The 15,354-nt window shown below is 47.2% G+C and overlaps 1 non-coding gene across 1 annotated transcript; it reads left to right on the top strand.

The window, feature by feature from the left end:
- Positions 1–13,004: 13,004 nt before the first annotated feature.
- Positions 13,005–13,077, top strand: TRNAC-GCA (transfer RNA cysteine (anticodon GCA)). Its single transcript has one exon. It is a non-coding gene; the product is annotated as a tRNA-Cys (tRNA).
- Positions 13,078–15,354: the final 2,277 nt, after the last annotated feature.

The raw sequence follows: 15,354 nt of genomic DNA, 5'->3' as shown, positions 1-15,354 counted from the left end.
AGCTCATAGGAGTAGGGTAGAATATACATCCATATATATATATATATATATATATATATATACATACATATACATATATATATACACACACACATACACATCCTATATATAGGATGGAATATACATAAAAATGAACGTTAACATTTAATGAGCATAGACCATATGCTAGACATGTTCTAAGTGCTTTACTATGTCCCTTTCACGACAACCTCATGAAGTAGTCCCTATCATGATTCCTTTTTAAAATGGTGAAAGTGAAGTACAGAGAGGCATGTGACTTACTCAAGGTCACACAGCAAGTAAGTGGAAGATCTGGCTCCAGAGTCTATATGATTAATCCCTATGTTTTACAGCCTTCCAAAACAGCTGTCAGAAGCATTCTAAGCAAATTTCAAGGGCAAAAAGCTATGGTACAGAGTCCAAGCTAGGTGCACGGGATCAGAGCAGAGGTGGCATTGCCATGAGAAGGAGACTGACCCATAACTCTGGCGTCCTAGCCCCTCCCTGGCTGCCCCAGACTGTCCACTGTGCACACACCGAATAGGGAGCTCAGTCTCCCTCCATATTGGCTGATGTCTGGATCCCAGATATGACATCCTCTGTGGTCACCCCAGGCATGGGCTGAGCAACGGTGCCCGAGTGCAGCTGCCTCCTTGACTACCAGGGCCCCACACTTAGACAGACCAGATCAGGAGAGCGAGGATCTCCAAAAAGACATTACAGTGAAGAGGGAGGTCTGGTCCAGAGGACAGAGCCTGGGTTCTTCCCACAGGACGTGCGGCTCCAGAAGTGAACACCCAGGCAGGGAGCAGAAGGGGAAAGGAGAACCCATGTGGCCCTGGGCTGCCCAGAATCTGGTTTCATGTCTCCAGTTTATCCAGCTCTACCACCTGCCAGTTCTGTGGCACTTCCCCTTCCTCAGCTTCAGCTTTACCATCTGTAAAATAGGGGAGGGGAACTCATGAAATTGTGAAGCCCCTTCCAAACTGGAGTCATCTAGGAATCTAAAACCTCTGGAGTGCTTTTACGTGGTCCTAGGCCCAAAGCTGGCGTGGCCTCCAACCCTCCAAACAGAGTGCACACTGTTTCCAGGCCAACTGGCACCAGCAGAGTCTCTCTCTCATGGCTCAAGAAGCCTGCCCAGCAGAGGAGCCAAGTGAGTGATGTTGGGCTTTAAGAGAGCACTGTCACTACCCTGAAAGGTGAGGAGGCTCACCCAAGGGCACACAGCTAGGAAGTAATCCAGCCAAGACTTAAGCCAGATATCATGACTGTCTGCTGCAGACTTACCCCCCTGCACCATGTTGCTTCTGCTGCCAGAGCATCTCTGGTAAGCCATGGGCTCAGGACTCAAGGGAGGCAGAGATGGGGGAGCAAAAGCAGGTGCTACCCAGGAGAATCTAGCAGAGGGCACTTGCAGAAGTAGAGACACAGAAGAGACTCTGGGCAGAGAGAGACAGCTGCTAGGTGGGGAAATCATTTCTCCCTGCCTGTCCTGACACCTATTATGTCAAAGAGCAAGGTGTCTGCTTGCCAGGTGCCTTTTGTCCTGATGGCTTAGAAGCCCAGAATTGGAGCAGACCCCAAGTCCTTCCCCCACACTCCCTGGAAGACCTCCAAGCCCTGCCTCCTACCCTCCTGGCCTCAGAGAACAGAGTGCTACCTACCCCTTAGAAAATCCCAAAGAGATATACCAAAGCACCACGGAACCCAGAGAGATGACCCCAAAAGGGCTCTAGGATTAGAAACCTCAGATAAGAGTCCTCAGATTCAGTAAAATCCTGGAGAGAGGGTTCCAGAAAGATGCCCCAGCACGCCCATTCCTGCCAGCACCGAGAATTCACAAATACCCTAGTCGTGCCTTCTGCTGAGTCCCATACCTCTCGTCTGGCCCCATCGCCCCATGCCCTGAGTCAGGATCTGTGGTCCCTCACATCAGGCTTGATGTGTCACTCTTTCTCTCCTCCCCGCCCCTGCCCTCTTCATCCCAGTCTTCCTCTTCTCCCCACTCAGTAAAGCATCCTGGCCCGAGGAGCTTCCCAAGCTGACATCCCAACACCACTGGGGAACAGTAGGGAAGACCCCCCCAGGGAAAATGAGTGGATTGCAAGTGAGGAAAGGGAGTAACTATGGCCTCCATTTCTTCATCTGCAAAATAGGGATGATAACAACACCAGCCTCATAGGATTGTTATGAAAAGCTGTGCAGAGTGTTGCTTCTGATTATACCTCATTTAATAAATACATGTGGAAAACATAATGGGATACTACACATCCAGCAGATTTGGTAACAATTTTAAATGCAATACCTGAATGTGGAGTAAGGGGACTCTTAAACAAAGTTGGCAAGAAAACAAATTTGTACAACCATATGGAAGCAGCCAACAGTCCCACCCCAAGAATATACCCAATAGAAATGTCTGGGGACTTCCATCATGGTACAGTAGATAAGAATCCACCTGCCAGTGCAGGAGACATGGGTTTGATCCCTGGTCCAGAGAGATCCCACATGCTGTGCAGCAACTAAGCCCAGACACTGCAACCACTAGGTCTGTGCTCAAGAGCCTGGGAGTCACAACTGCTGAGCCTGCACGCTGCCACCACTGAAGCCCATGTGCCTAGAGCCCGTGCTCCGCAACGAGAGAAGGCACTACACTGGGAAGCCCACACATGGCAATAAGGGAACAGACCCCACTCGCTGCAACTAGAGAAAGCCCGTGCACATCAGGGAAGATCCAGCACAGCCAAAAGTAAATAAATAATTAATTAAATTTTTAAAAGAAATGGCTGTGTGTGTGGGGGGGGGAGGGCGGGGGGGCGGTGTTCCAAAACACATGTGTAAGAGTATTCACAGTGGAATTATTCAGCCAAACATTGGAATCAATAGTAAAATAGGTAAGCCTACAGTTGAATAAACTATCACTACTCCCAACAACATAGATGAATCACATATTGAACAGATTACTACAGTATGATTCTATTATTCAAAAGCAGGCAAAACGAATCTATGGTTTTAGAAATCAGGATAGAGGTTACTTTTGGGGAGAAGGGTGGTAATAATCACTGGAAGGGGTCTTATAGGGTACAGGTAATGTTTACTATTTAGCCACATAGTGTATTAACTAGGTGAATTCATTAAACTAAACATTTCTTATTTCTGCACTTTTCTGTATATATGTTACGCTTTAATTTTAAGAAAAAACACTTTTATTTTTTAAAAGAGCAACAGGCTTTCAAGTCGGCCTGCCTGAACTCAATTCCTGGCAGTAGATTTAGGATAAGTTAGCTCACCTCTGTGCCTAAGTGTCCTCGTCTTTCATCGTGAGTGACTGTTAGAGAGGGTGGCTATAGTGATTAAACGAATAAATCTGTGTAACATGCTCACAGTGATGTCTGCTCCTTGTTACGCACCCCTTGAGTATTATTAGACATAATCAGCCCAGTGCGTGAGATGAAGAGCCTGAAGCCAAAAATGCCTACACTGAATTCTGGATTTGCCATTTACTAGCCCTGTGACTTTAGCCAAATGACATCCTCCCTCTTATCCTTAAATGCCCTCTGTTGTAAAAGAGGAATAGTGCCAGCCCAGATTGACAGAGCTGTGCGAGAACCTACAGAAACTATCCATGTAAAGTGCTCAGCACAGTGCCCCGCAGATTAACATTAGCCGTGATGATTATTGGGCACCATGGTAATCCTATAAACCCATTTTATAGATGGGGGCCCAGGTAGTCAAAAGGTTGGCTTAAGGTCACATGCAATTAAATGTGATTTAAACCCATTTGGGGGATGACAGAGTTCCAACTGGCACCCCCACCACATTTCCCATCCACATAACCACCATCCTCTTCTCTCCTGAGCCTGTATTCCTCCCACTCTCGGCCCTCCCCATTCCCAGAGGCTCGATATTTGGAGCCAGGAATCCTCAAGATCTGTGCAGTCTGTTCCTCACCCCCACCCAGTCATGATGATCTAAAGCACAGCAGAAGCTGGGCCCGAAACCAGGGGAAAACCAGGCAGCCCGTAATGGAGAAGAGCTTTGCCCTCAGGTTGGGGTGCACAGGCTGTAAAGCAGAGAGCTCCTATAGTCAAAACCAAGGATTCAAATCCCAGCTGTGCCCTGATTAACCGTGCATTGTGGGTTTGTCTCTTCACCATGGCCGTCCCCAGTTTCCGCATCTGTAAATTGGGTACACCAGTCCCTACTTCACTCTGTAGGACTAACCAGAGGCTCAAACAAGGCTATCTGTGTAAGTGAAAGGACATATTTCCCAGAGAACAGGCTACAACTAGTGACTTCGTACTCTGTCAAATCACATCAACACTCCTCCTCTACTCAGGCTCCCCTCAGCACCAACCAGGAAAACATGAATGGATGGGGGAGGGAGGGAAGAACTTGGAGCCCAAAGAGATGAGATGACCAGGGAAACAGATGGATGGGGTAGAAATGCACAGGCCCATACCCCAGCCTGCTCCTTCCTTTCATGCTCCCACCTCAATGCCTCTTGCAATTCTGACACCTATTCTGATGTGTGGGTTTTCCAACACCATCAAGCAATTCTCCAGTACTAGCTGGATGCCCTACAATTTAACCCAATTCTGACTGTCTACCTGGAGACATATCAGAGCCCCAGGTAAAAGACTCAGTCCTACAAGACTGCCGCCCCTCACCTTCAGATGCCAATTGCAAATTCAGGTTGTCGCCTGAACTTCTGACTGATCAGCTCCAGCTGTATATAAGAGATTCCAATGCCCCCTTCCTTAGGTTTAATTGGTTTGCTAGGACAGCTCACAGAACTCAAACATTTTCCGTATTAGAAAAAAAGAAAGTGAAATTATTAGTCGTTCAGTCATGTCTGACTCTGCCACTCCATGCAGTGTAGCCCTCCAGGTTCCTCTGTCCATGGGATTCTCCAGGCAAGAATACTGGAGTGGCTTGCCATTCCTTTCTCCAGGGGATCTTCCCAACCCAAGGATCCAACCCAGATCTCTGCATTGCAGGCAGATTCTTTACCACCTGAGCCACCAGGGAAGTTCCTTACCTACTAGATTACCCATTTATTATAAAAGGATGTAACTCAGGAACAGCCAGATGGAAGAGAGACATAGGGCAAGATTTGGGGAAAGGTAATGGAGCTTCCACTACCTCTTCCAGCAGCTCCACGTGTTCACTGATACGAGCTCACCGAACCCCATCTCTTTGGGTTTTTATGGAGGCTTCATTACATGGACATGGTTGATTAAATCATTGGCCATTGGTGATTGAACTCAATCTCTGGCCATTCTCTCCTCCCTGGAAGTCAGCCAGAGGTTCTAACCCTCTCATAACTTTCTACTCCCATCAGGGCTCCTGACTGCGCCCTGCTGCTGTTCCCTACAAAAGTCCCTTACTCCAAATACACACACTTCCCTTCAGGGGTTCGCCTTTGGCCCTCCTGCCTCTCCTTCCATATATAGGATAGAATTAGACCTCCTGGTCCCCTGGCTGCCAGTGGTTTCCAGAACCTCAGGGATACGTTGGCCATGAAGGCTTCCAAGACCACCTGGATATCTAGGAACTGGGACTTCTGGGTTCCCAGGAACCCTGGGGACACTGGGCCTTCATGGCTGTCCAAGTTTGCCAGGCCCATACGGGCTTGTGTGGAGTTCAGGAACCAGTAAGGGCCCTCTGGGCAAGAGTTCCCTCCAGGCCAGACAAGCCAGCCAAGTCCTCAATCTCCTCTATCCCATGCCCTCCTGCAACCTCCCTCAGCACCCTTTTAAACTTCCTCTGGGGCCTGCTCACTTATCACTGAGCTTTTTAGCCATCCTTTTTCTAGTTGTCCCATTGCCACAACTAGAATGTGAGTTACTGGACATCAACAACTAGGCCTTTCTCCCCCGCTCTTCCCTCTGTTTTTTCCTCTCTCTTCCACCCTCCTCTTTAGCAACCCATATCCATCCTTTCCTTACACTCTTTCCCACAACAAATGCTATTCACGTGTAAGACACTGTGTCCCACGCACCCCCTCCGTGGTCTTAGACCAGCACATAATAGATGCTCACGAATATTTACTGTTGGTTCACTGATCCTTTGTCCCACCTCTGCTGATGTCACTCTCCCCTTGGGGGTCTTCCCCAGGACTGGGGAGCTCATCACATCCAGTGTCCTACCCTACTTCCCAGTTGTTGTCGTTCTTCAGTCGCTAAATTGTATCTAGCTCTTTGCGACCCCACGGGCTGCAGCACGCCAGACTCCCCTGTCCTTCCTATCTCCCAGTTTGCTCAAAGTCATGCCCACTGAGTCAATGATGCTATCTAACCATCTCATCCTCTGTCACCCTCTTCTCCTTTTGCCTTCAATCTTTCTTAGCATCAGGGGCTTTTCCAGTGAGTTGGCTCTTCACATCAGATGGCCAAAGGATTGGAACTTCAGCATCAGTCCTTCCAATGAATATTCAGGATTGATTTCCTTTAGAATTGACTGGTTTGATATCCTTGCTGTCCAAGGGACTCTCAGGAGTCTTCTCCAGCACCACCATTTGAAGGCATCAGTTCTTCAGTGCTCAACCTTCTTTACAGACCAACTCTCACATCCACACATGACTACTGGAAAAACCATAGTTTTGACTATACAAACTTTGTTCTCAAGGCAAGAATGGTGGTTTAGTCGCTAAGTTGTGTCCAACTCTTGCAACCGCATGGACTGTAGCCCATCAAGCTCTGTCCACAGGATTTTCCAGGCAAGAATATTGGAGTGGGTTGCCATTTCCTTCTCCAGGAGATCTTCCTGACCCAGTGATTGAACCCGGGTCTTCTGCACTGCAGGCAGTTTATCAACTGAGCTACCAGGGAAGCCCAAGGCAAGAAGACTGGAGTGGTTTGCCATTACCTCCTCCAGTGGAGCACATTTTATCAGGACTTTCCACTATGGGTGGCCCTGCACAGCACGGCTCATAGTTTCATTGAGTTACTCAAGCCCCTTTGCCATGACAAGACAGTGATCCATGAAGCAGCCTCTTTTAAGTACAGGGCCAGAAAGGAGAGGAAAGTTCCATGGATGTCGTTGGTTTGTCCCCTAGGCTTGGAGGGGCCTCCTGGAGTCCCGGGGCCCATCTGGAAATGTCATCCATGGATCTTCCTGAGAGGACAGGACAGAGAACCCCTCCTTCACAGCTACTGTCTCCTCTTTCTCTTCTTCCTCCTTTTCCTCCCTGAAGCAACGTTCTCAGTTCGGCCTCTCAGATCTCACCATCCACTGTTAAAGACTAATGGGTTTTGAGGAAGCAGTGTGTGTAGCAGAACATCAATAGTCTGGGAATTGTGTGACCTTGGACATGTCACTTTGTATCTATCAGTGAAGTCTGTGCGAGTATCTTTCTTTTCTCTAAATAAATGATTCCAGATGCTTCCTTCCATCTGTCTTCTCGCATTTGTTTGCCCCAAATTTAAGTTATTTGCAGTGCCCTGCCATCCCCCTCATTCTTTCATCAGTTCCACCTCTGTGTGCTCTGGCATCAGTGGCTGAACTTGTCATCTCTCCTCCCCATTGCCTCCAGTACCCCCATCACCATCCCCCAGCACACACCTTTCTGCATCCAGGTAGCCCTGGAAAAGAAGTAGCAGGGTGCCCACAGAGACACCCTGGGACTGCCCTATCTCTGCTTCCAGAGGATAGACTGAACCTGATTCCCACTTCTCTGCTGAGCACATGTGAGGCACCACACTTATCTGCAACCCCACCTCACCCCATCCCTAGAAGTGGTCTGGAAGGAACAGAATATCTAAGAGCAGGAGAGGTGGAGGAGGGGAGTTTGTGCATGCCGTTGCTAGGGCTGCTGACTCTTTATCCATTTTCCAGTTAGGAGCAGGATTCATCTGCCCTGGTGGAGAATTCCTTCTCCTCCTCCTTTTTACCTCATGACGGTGCAGCCTTACTCAGGAAATTCTCTCCTGAGGCTCTTGCAGCTGATCCCTTCTGTTCCTCTGGATTTTCTTTCCTGCAGCTCCCTCACTGGATCCTTGAGTCCAAAGCACGGATGCTCCAGGACAGCCCCAGTGTCCTCGAGGCCTCCTCAGCTAGTATCAGCAATGGGTGCTGAGCTTTCCACTGAATTCCCAGAGGATGGGGCCAACTGTTGGAACAGTAGGCCGTAGCTTCCAGTGCTGGGAAAGACTGAAGGCAGGAGGAGAAACGGACGACAGAGGATGAGATGGTTGGATGGCATCACCAACTCGATGGATATGAGTCTGAGCAAACTCCGGGAGTTGGTGATGGACAGGGAGGCCTGCCGTGGGGTTGCAGAGTCAGACACAACTGAGCGACTGAACTGAACTGAACTGAGCTTCCAGTGGAGGGTGCAAGCAGAGGCATTTCCCTGCATGTTAGTGTTTGATTTTGCCCAGCCATCCTTCCTGCAGAGTCCTGCCCTCCTGCACCAGGGGTTTTACCGCTGAGTATGTTGCCCCCAAGTGGACAATGATAGTACTGTCAGTACCATTTACAGAGCCTCCTTGGGAATCTTGGGCCCGGACAAGGTTCTGAGGGTTCCAAGGCACGGGCAACCCCTGACTGCAGAAGGGCTTGTGGTGGAGGATCTTCCCGACCCAGGGATTGAACCCAAGTCTCCTACATCTCTTGCATTGGCAGGTTCTTTACCACTAGCGCCACCTGGGAAATCCCTGAAGAGGGAGACCTGCAGGCAAACACCCCACAGTCACTGCTGTGTAAGAGAGAGAAATGCAGTCAGATGCCAAGAAAACAGAGAGGACCCAGAGTGGTTAGGAAGAACTTCAGGGGAGGAGACGCTGGATCTGAGTCTTGAAAGATAAGTAGAAATTCACAATCTTGAGAAATCACCTAACCCCTCCAAGCCTCAGTTTTCTCAGTTTAAAGGGTTGTTGTAAAGATCGGGGGAAATTTATGTAAAGTGCTTATTATGGTGTCTGGTACATAACGGGCACTCAGAAATTTACATATATATATGATTTATTTTGAGGAACAGGCTCCGATTATGGGGGCTGACTATGCAATCTGCAGCAGGCTGGAGACTATAGCAGGATTTCTATGGTACAGTCCTGAGACAGAATTCTTTCTGGGAAATCTCAGTTTTCTGCTTTGCAGGCCTTCAACCAATCAGATGAGGCCCACTGACATTAGAGAGGGTAATCTTTCTACTTAAAATAGACTGATTGTAGATTATGCTAATTACATCTACAGCAAGGAGATCAAACCAGTCAATCCTACAGGAAATCAACCCTGAATATTCATTGGAAGGGCTGACGCTGAAGCTGAAACTCCAATAATTTGGCCACCTGATGCGAAGAGCCAACTCACTAGAAAAGACCCTGATGCTGGGAAAGATTGAGGGCAGGAGGAGAAGAGGATGACAGAGGATGAGTTGGTTGAATGGCATCACAAACTCAATGGACATGAGTTTGGGCAAGCTCAGGGAGATAGTGAAGAACAGAGAAGCCTGGCGTGCTGCAATCCCTAGGGTTGCAAAGAGTCAGACACAACTTAGCGACTGAACAACATCTACAAAATACCTTCACAGCAATATCTAGACTAGAGTTCAACCAAACAACCAGACACCAGAGCCTCACCAAGCTGACAAAGAAAATTAACTGCTACAGACATTCCAAGCAGAAGCTACTCCACACAGGAGCTATATTACCTTTCTCCACTTGATTAAGCTTTTTGAAAAATCACTCTGTTAAACTAGTAAAATGTCAGTGTTACATGGGACTAGGTTTAGACCTGATAAATAATTTATAGCACGATTTATAGAAATGTAAACTTCTAGGTAAAATCATCGTAACACCTTAAAGTTAGAAGTGATCTCGTAGCCCTTTGAGTCTAACTCTCACCCTGGAGAGATCCCTCCTGCAATAATACCTGGAAAATGGTCATCTAGACTCTTATTAAACATTCCAGTGGTGGGAGAAGTCCCTCTCTCCTAAGACTGTCCATTCTTGGACAGCTCTAATTGGAAACTTTTTCTTTACATGGTACTTTCTTATATCAGTATCTGTCTTATTAATTGTTCCTTTTAACCCATCCAAGGGCTTCCCAGGTGGTGCTAGTGGTTAAGAACCCACCTGCCAATGCAGGAGAAATAAGAAATGTGGGTTCTATCCCCGGGTCGGGAAGATCCCCTGGAGGAGGGCAAGGCAACCCACTCCAGTATTCTTGCCTGGAGAATCCCATGGACAGAGGAGCCTGGCTGGCTACAGTCCATAGAGTCGCAGAGTTGGACACGACTGAAGCGACTTAGAACAACCTATCAAAGCTAATCATATCCTGGATTTTTCCCAACCTCAAATAGAATACTTCCTTACACTTGCCCTAAATATTTATCTATCAGGTCAAAACTTCTTATACATTCAGAGGGCTCCAAACACCTTGATTCCAAAAGCCCATGGAGGTTTTCTCCTGTTGGAACCTCTGGTTCCTTTAGTTTTGTTTTTTCTTTTTGTTTTTTTTTAAAAAAAGACTAATATCCAGCTCCAACTGAGAGCCTTCTCTGTACTTTGTAAAATGCCTGCCTCCTGCCTGTGTCACTTCTTTCCTTTCATGATCAAGAGGGAAGAGAGAGAAACAAGGAAGCAGTATTTAGCTCTTTGGAAAAGACCATGATTTTCTTCAATTCCCCTAACAAAAGAGTATAGTTTTCTGTTCTCTTCAGGTGAATAACTTGCTCCTAACTCCACTCCATCCCTTTCAAACTTGCCTGGTCTCTCAGATCATCTGTGAATTGGGCCCTGAAGACCTAACCCTGTGGAGGAGTCAGGAGGGATAGCTGTCAGGTTAAAGTCAGACAGATTAATGTCAGAAGACACCTCAGAGGGACTTCCCTAGTGGGACTTACATTCTCACACAAACATGCAGAGTCAGGTATGCCTCACCTTCAGTGAAGTGGAGAAAAGGGATGAGAGTAAGAAGGGTGTAGAACATGGATGAAAACACTTGGAAAATCACATGGCAAAAAGTAATGAAACAGAGAATTGCCCAGACCTACAATTATTGAGGGAAATCTTTTAAATTCTCCTAATTTAAGCTAACTTTCCACATTAAAAAATAATAGGTTCGTAACTTAAAATTTTTCAAATAGGATAAAAGGGAAAATATGAAAAGTTTTCTCTGTCTCCATGTATTTACAATTCCTTTAGATGTTTTCAAAGCATGAACATTTACCCAAATGGGATTATGCCCTACATACTATTCTTTACCTCACTTTTTTAAACTTAACAATATATCTTCATGATATTTCTATGTCAGTACACCTACATCAACTTCATTCTATATAAAAGAAATACTGCCCTTTCAAGGGGGGATGTCCAGCTGGAGGGTGGAGCCCCTCCTCCTGCTTCTGAGCAGAGAGACAGGAAATGCACATCTAGCAGAAATGCTTATGAAAGGATCTCATCCATATATGAAAATATACTCCAAAGGTCTTGAAAGAGCCTCAGTTTTATAAGCTGGCCTGAGAAGAGTCCCTGGAGACTCCCTGGAAAAGGAAATTTTGAATTGGTTTTGCAAGCATTAACTACAAATTGGCACTTGCCATGGGTGCTTGCCATCTACGTCTACAGGATTAAATCAAGTGCTGCTGCAACTGCTGACCTTCGGCACTCCCTGAAAGGAATCCAGGGCGGACAGCAGAAATGAGGCACTCTGTACTGGGGGGTGGGGAGTTGGGGGGAAGCTTGCAGAACAGGTCTTCAGACAGTTTCAGGAGTGAAAAGCATATGAAAAAGTTTCATGTTTAGAAAAGCACTAAAATCCTTCATGGTGATGTCTATTCCTCGTGACTAGCAGAAAGCTTCATGAGACTAGCAGAAAACTGTTGGTAAAATATGAGGTTGAATGCATTTATTTCCCCTTCACCAAAATCACATATTTAACTATCCCTCCCCCTCTGCTTCTTTGGAACAGTTTCTCAGAGCTATCTGAGGTGTTGTCGCCCAGGTTCCAGTCCTTATTTTGCCCCAAATAAAACTTAACTCGCAATTCTCATGTTGTGCGTTTTTTTTTTAAGTCAACAGAAGAGCGGACTTGGGAAAACTGGCCGGGACAAGGGAGGAGGATCTTCACAAGGAGTAGAGGTAATATCTGCTAATGTGTTTTGAGCACTTACTATTTGCCAAGGATTGTGGACAGAGGAGCCTGGTGGGCTGCAGTCCACGGGGTCGCACAGAGTCAGGCACGACTGAAGCGACTTAGCAGCAGCAGCAGCAGCACTAAGTGCTTTGCATGTATTGTCTCACCCTCTGTGAAGGTACTCTCATTATCCTTTTTTTTTGTGTGGACCATTCTTTTAAAATCCACATAAAAATTTGTTACAATACTGCTTCTGTTTTATGTTTTGGTTTTTTTGGCTGCAAGGCATGTGAGGTCTTATCTTCCCAAACAGGGATCAAACCCACACCCCCTGCATTGGAAGGCGAAGTCTTAACCACTGGACCACCAGGGACATCCCACATCATCTCCATTTTAGATGAAGAAAAGGAAGTACAGTGAGCCTGAGTGACTCACCCAAGGTCATACACCCAACAAATCAGCAGTCTGACTCAGGTACTCAACTTCACCCCTATAGGTCGGGGTAGAGATGGGAACAAGGTATGTAGTTTGGGCCCCTGCAGAGTTGGGGGAAGGTGGGAGTTGGGGAGGACTGTGAGAATGATAGCAGCCCCCTCTCTCCTTGGAACTGACTCCCAATCCCTTCCTGCCTCCCAGGACTAGAGGCTGTCGGGCCCCCAGAACTCCCTGTTTGTGGACAATGCCCGCCAGGACACTCATCCAGACTTCCTTCCTCCCCTTCTCCCCACTCAAGTCCTGCAGGATCCTCTGTGATAGTCTCTGGAAAGGAGAAGGGGCTAAAAGAGAAACAGTTTTTGTCCAGAAGAGAAACCCACCCCCTACCACCCCACCCCACCCCAAGATCACCCTGTATTAGAGGACTGGAAGGCTGTCTTAGGTGCTTCCATATCTCATTTAGCCCTGTGTACCTTAGATAGTGGGCTTCCCTGGTGGCTCAGACGGTAAAAGCGTCTGTCTGCAACGCAGAAGACCCGGGTTCGATCCCTGGGTAGGGAAGATCCCCTGGATAAGGAAATGGCAGCCCACTCCAGCATTCTTGCCTGGAAAATCCCATGGATGGCGGAGCCTCGTGGGCTACTGTCCATGGGGTCTCAAAGAGTCGGACATGACTGAGCAACTTCACTTCACTTCACCTTAGATAAAGGGCTTTCCAGGTGACACTAATGGTAAAGAACCCTCCTGCCAATGCAGGAGACATAAGAGATGTGGGTTTGATCCCTGGGTCAGAAAGATCCCCTGGAGGAAGGCATGGCAACCTACTCCAATATTCTTGCCTGGAGAATCCCATGGACAGAGGAGGCTGGTGGGCCATAGTCCATACAGTCACAAAGAGTTGGACGCAACTGAAGCAACTTAGCACACATGCACGCACCTTTGATAAAAGATAATGGCATGGGAAACTGAGGCTCAGGGAGATATCTGATTCAGGCATGTGTGACTCCACAGTCCTTTTGACTCCCCAGCTCTGCTTCAGGGACATTGGAACAAAGACCCACACAGTCAGGATCAGGCTAAAATGCAAGGGGGATTTAAAACTGGATACCAGAAAATAGAACTGGAGCAGCTTATTAAGTTCCTATTGCCTCATCCTCAGATGGGTCTTGCAGGGAATTGCAGACTGGGCAAAGTGGAGGCCATGAAGCAGAGGCTGCATTGCCATTTTAAGGAAGGATGCCCACCCTCCCTTAATATATGGGGCCTTTGTGTTCCAAGAGATAGAAGGCAGCATGGCTGGTCTCTGACTTTCAAGGTAATCCTCTGTCTTGGGGAAGCTACAGGGAATGACAGGTTTGCCCTGGAGCCCAGGGCCTGGTCAGCCTTCTAGATGGACAGAAGCTACTGAACGGGCTTCCCTACAACTGCTCTGAGACCCTGGTGGTCTGGTGCATTAAGATTGCCTTTCTGTATCAATGCACATGCTTGAGCAGAGTGGAGCTGAAAACACTGGAGACCAGGAAACCAAGAGGATAGGGACCAGAGCAATGCCAAAACCCTATTCCTTTGGCTTTTCCAATTACCCTAGCCTGGCAGGCTACAGTCCATAGGGTTACAAAGAGTCAGACACTACTGAAGTGCCTTGGCACATAGCACATGGGCCACTTCCATCCTTGACTTCCTGTCACAACATACTCTCTCCTCACTGGCCTCACTGGCCTCACTGGTCTTCCCTGGGGCTTTGCCAGCAGAGTGGGTGTTGGATACCCTGCAGTGGTTGACTTGGTTTTAGAAGGAAAAAAAGGATTAAGCCCACAAATTTATGCTAACGTAAAGAAAACCCCTGCTTCCTGATTCTGTTAGTCTACTGTTCTAAACACCTTATGTTTACATTCTGTAATCCTCACACTACCCTGAGGTAATGCTGTTATTTTTATTCCCTTTTTTGAGCAGAGGAAAAGAAAGCAACTGAGAAGCTGCCTTCATCAAGACCACACAACTGGTAAAATGCCTAGTCAGGGTTGAAACTCAGGGAATAATGATTGGAAGGAGGTATTAATATTTCTGATGGAATTCGCAGTCACTCAAATTGTGCAGTTTTTTTTTCTAGCATCTTGTGAGGGCAATGACTTTTCTGTCATTTTAACATTGTGGATTGAAGACAGAAAAAAAAACACACACATTTGTACATTTAAACGTCAGAGTAGTAAACATTTCGGTCTTTGGCATTTCCTAGTCAAATATGGACTACAGGGTTCAAGGAATAACACAGAGAAGAGTAAAAGTAACAACTACGAGGACATTCTGCTGGTCGTCTGAGGAAAAAGTTACTGTCTTAGAATGGCACCTAAACCATCCTCGACTCCTGAGGCGGTGACTTTAAATTATCCCCTTTGATTGACAAGTCGCTGTCTCAAGCCGCTCTTTCGGGGGTTTTGAACGCTGGTCTGTTTTATGTGGGCTCTCTATGCCCTGCCATTATACGAAAACCCAAGCTACGTTCACGTACGGCCAAGTATGGCTTTTGTTTCTTCAAAGTTAGGGGTGGGAGGGCCGGCTTTGAGACAGACGCCTGGTTTGCTGAACTGAACCGAATGCCCCGGCTGCTTGTCCAGAAAGCTGGCGCTCAGTTATCCCAGGAAACGGAGCTAGGACTCCCGTTTCTTTCAAATTAAAAAAAAAAAAAAATCAGGATAAAGGACAGTCTTCAGATTTTAGGGATCCCGAAAGAAGACAGCAGCTCCAGGGCATACATATCTTCTTTTTCTTTTCACTTCCGCAGCGCATTTTTCCAGAGTTACACAGAAAGAACAAACTAGCCCTCCTCATTGGCTAGAT

This window comes from Bos javanicus, chromosome 19 (assembly GCF_032452875.1).
Source record: "Bos javanicus breed banteng chromosome 19, ARS-OSU_banteng_1.0, whole genome shotgun sequence".
Taxonomy (NCBI): Eukaryota; Metazoa; Chordata; class Mammalia; order Artiodactyla; family Bovidae; genus Bos; species Bos javanicus.
This window is presented reverse-complemented; position numbering and strand designations above follow the sequence as displayed.